Below are 4,495 nucleotides of genomic sequence, written 5' to 3' on the forward strand. Positions count from 1 at the left end.
CAAAGTAATATGTCTTGCTATACCTGTGTTGTTAGAGAAAGAAAAGACAAATACTGATTATAAAACCCTATAGCTTTTTTCATACCCCCTAGCTTTTGCACTGTATAATATCCAACATATATTTATGAAAATGGGTCTTCCTGATTCCAAGACCAGTGCTCTATTCACTACACCATGTAGCTGTCCTTAAAATGATTTAAAATATATTTATTTAGCAAAACCCCTCTGCATTCATTGATGTCTATGTTGCAGTATTTTTAAATTTTTTGTGTTTATTTATTTACTCTTAGCACATTTTAATATACCACAATGTATTTTGGTATATTTGAGCAGCTAGATGGCATAGTGGATAGAGTGCCAGGTCTGAAGGCAGAAATACTTATCTTCCTGAATTCAAATCTGGCCTCAGAAACTTACTAGTTGTATGACCCTGGGCAAGTCATTTAACCCTGTTTGCCTCAGTTCCTTATCTGTAAAATGAGCTGGCAAACCACCCCAGTATCTTTTCCAAGAAAACCCCAAATTGAGTCATGAAGGGTCAAACACAACTGAAAATGACTAAACAACAATGTAATTTGTCAAATATCACTGGTGAATAGCATTGTTTGTGTTGGATTAGCTATGAAGTATATTGCTAATATTCTTTTTAATCAAAATAGTGAACATATAACCAAAAATGCACGTCACAGATAACTAGAACTAAACACAGCAAAGTTCTATATAAGTTTCTTTCCTAAGTTAGGTAGGATCTAAGGATAGAAGTAATGTCTCTTAATAATAGGTAGCATGATTTCCTTTGGTCAATATGTTTTCTACCCTTGTGAACAATGTCTCACAGTCTGAATTTAGAACCCCTCTGCAATTTACAATCTTCAGAGAACTGCCTGGAGCACTAGGAAGTTGTTTTGCCCACAGTCACACTCAAATGGGTATGTATCAGAGGCAGGACATAAGCCCAAGTCTTTCTGGATTTAAGCAGCTATCTATCTACCTCCACACATTCCATTTCTCTATCTCCCTCACCTGGCAACACCTACCATGATTTACAGAAATTGAAAAGAAGAGAGGATTTCTGTGGGTACCTAAATATTTGTATGTGTAAGGCAAGAGTAATAATCTTTAGTGACTTTAACCTATAAGGGCAAAAAAATGCCTTTTCTTTTCTTCCTTAGACACAAAGCAAGATTGGCTTCCTGCTTCCTTTTTTCTTCTTCTTTACTATAAGAACAAAATACAGTTTCACAAGAACCTTATCCTTTCTCTGGTTCAGAAAGCAATACACAGACACCTCTTAGGTTTCCTAAAGATTTTTTTTTAAACTGGTATACTATGCTTTCCCTTCCACCTTTTTTTTCTCTTGTATGCCCTAGAAAAATTAAAATCCATATAAATAATAATTTTATGTTCTAAGTCTCACAAAGACTATTTTCCATAGTAAAATCTTGACACAGCTGTCCTGAATGTTTTCTTTTTTTACATTGCTGTAATTTTATTTATCAGTAATTTCTATAATTTTATGTTTAAAAAACCTAGGAAAATTCAAGATATTAACATGTTTTCTTTTCCTTCTAAAATTATTTATTTTTCAAACATTTTCAAACATCAAAAAATTTTTTTGAGTTCCAAATTCTCTTTTCTATATCTCCCCAACTTACTGAGAAGGCAAGCAATATGAATCATGTAAAACATATTTCCATATTAGCCATATCACAAAAAAGGGAGAAAAATAAAGAAGGTGAGGAAGTTATCCTTCAATTTGTACACAAAGTTCATCAGTTCTCTCTCTGGAGGTGACTAATATTTTTCCATCATGAGTCCTTTGGAATTGTCTTGGATTATTGTTTTGATCAAAACAGCTATGTCTTCCATTGTTGTTCATCATAACAATATTACTATTACTTTGTACAATGATCTCTTGATTCTGCTCACTTCATTTTGCATCAGTTCATATGGGTCTTCCCATGTTTTTTCTGAAACCTTCTCCCTGCTCCCCGCCCCAAGCATTTCTTAGGGCACAGTAGTACTCCATCACAATGATATGCCATAATTTGTTAAGCCATTCCCCATTTAATAAACATCTTCTCAATTTCACATTCTTTGCCATCACAAAAAGAGCTGATATAAATATTTTTGTACATATAGGTCATTTTCCTTTTTCTTTGATCTCTTTGGGGTGTCAAAGGGTATGCCTTTTTGGCATAGTTGCAAATTGTTCTCCAGAATGGTAAGACCAATTCCCTACACTTCCAACAGTTCATTATTCACCAACAGTATCTATTTTCCCTCTTCTCCTCCAGCATTTGTCATTTTTGATAGGTGTGAGATGATATCTCAGTTCTAATTTGCCTTTCTCTATTCATTAGTGGGGGCAGCTATGTGGTACAGTATATAGAGTGCTGGGCCTCAAGCCAGGAAGACTCATCCTCCTGAGTTCAAATATGGCCTAAGACAATTACTAGCTATGTTACCCTGGGCAAGTCACTTAATGCTGTTTACCTCAAATTCTCATCTGTAAAATGAGCTGGAGAAGGAGATGGCAAGCCACTCCAGGATCTTTGCCAAGAAAACCCAAACCCAAATGGGATGGTGAAGAGTTGGATATGACTGAAACAAATGAACAATAACAATAACAAATGAGTGAGGGAGAGCCTTTCCAGAAAAGGGGACATGCATGTGCATGTGCACACACACATACACACACACACACACACACACACACACACAGAAATTTTAAAAAGAAATGAACAGGACTACTTGAAAGGGAGGAGAAGAAAGATGGATTTAGTTGACTGAGAAAAAGAGAGAGGAAGAATTAAGTAACCAGATATGAGCAGGAATGAAAAAGAAAATAATGAGCAAAATTCTAAAAGGAAAGGGGAGGGGCAGCTAGGTGGCGCAGTGGATAGAGCACCGGCCCTGGAGTCAGGAGTACCTGAGTTCAAATCCGGCCTCAGACACTTAACACTTACTAGCTGTGTGACCCTGGGCAAGTCACTTAACCCCAATTGCCTCACTTAAAAAAAAAAAAAGGAAAGGGGAAACAAATAAGAGGGTAGATCAAGGGTGAGAAGAGGTCCAGTGTAAGTGGGCCACTTTAAAAAAAATTAAGCTGAAGTAACTGAAGAGACACAGTATTATGACAGCAGGAGGGAAAAATATCAATGCATACATACATACATAAATACAAATGGAGGAAAATGGAAACATAAGTCTAATATTACAAACTTTAACCATAAATGGATCAAACAATACAATAAAACAAAAAAAGTGACAAACTGGATAAGAAAACAAAACCTGTTGCTTTGAAGAAACACATTTTAAATAAATAAATAAAAAATGAGAGGCTGGAGAAAAAGTACTACATGTTAAGCAAATGAAAAAGAAGGAGTTTTAATCATGCTAACAAAGGAAAAACAAACATTTAAAAAAATAAAGAGGGACAAACAAGGAAACTACATTATATTGAACGGAAATGTGAAAATACATATTTTTTCATAACTGTCACCTATGGAAAACAAAGTGAGAAATTCACAGAACAGATCAGAGAGCAGTCAGGAAAACACAGCACCAATTTATTGTCCCATTAGCAAACAGGCATGTACATGCAGATAGTCCTTCCAAAGAAGCTCAAAAGTCCTTTGTTAGTGAAAGTATTTAATCCTTCTCTGTTCACTGACCTAAGTCATCCAAGTTTTAGGTCACTATTGGTAAATCAATCAGATCCAGATTGGTTAACTTTCAGTTTTCCTGGCTTATTAGTATAGGATGTTTTCAGTTCCATTAGCATGATACAAATCGTTTGACAGTTGCACTTAAAAGCAAGCAATATGACAAGAGTATATTAAGTACAAATCAGTTTGATAGTTCAAACTTGAAAGCAAACAATATCACAAGAGTATATGTTTCAAAAGGGATTGTGACAGATAAGGATACCCAGATGTTTTTTTACAAATATGGGAAGGAAAACAGGATGGCTCCAGCAGCCAAAGATGTTCATTAGAGAGCCATACACTCTACTAATTATCCTGGAGAAAGAAGTCACAGTAGATGAGAGCTTATCTGCTAGCTATAAATTCCCAGACATTTGGAGAGACAAATGGTATGCAACACCCCAAATAACTCTGGGGTTTGCTTGGCACTCACTTGCATATTGTCTGGGTTCAATTGGAGTTTAATTGGAGGGCATTTTTATCTCATTAATTCAAGGTTTCATAAGATTCTTTTGGATAATAAAGCAACTCCACCAAATCGAGGTGGTTTATATATTCATTAACCAACTCATTTGTATCTACGTTATTCAATTTTGCCTAATGGAAAACAGGCAACAAAATAATATCAGTAATAAACTTCTATTCTCTAAATGTCTTACCATCCAAATTTATAAAACAAACATTAAATGAACTACAAGATTACACAGAGAGTAATACAAAAGTGATTGTATCCTCCAGTGTCCCTCTCTCCATTTTAAATAAGACTATTGGAAAGATGAACAAAA

Source organism: Dromiciops gliroides, chromosome 5 (genome assembly GCF_019393635.1).
Source record: "Dromiciops gliroides isolate mDroGli1 chromosome 5, mDroGli1.pri, whole genome shotgun sequence".
NCBI lineage: Eukaryota > Metazoa > Chordata > Mammalia > Microbiotheria > Microbiotheriidae > Dromiciops > Dromiciops gliroides.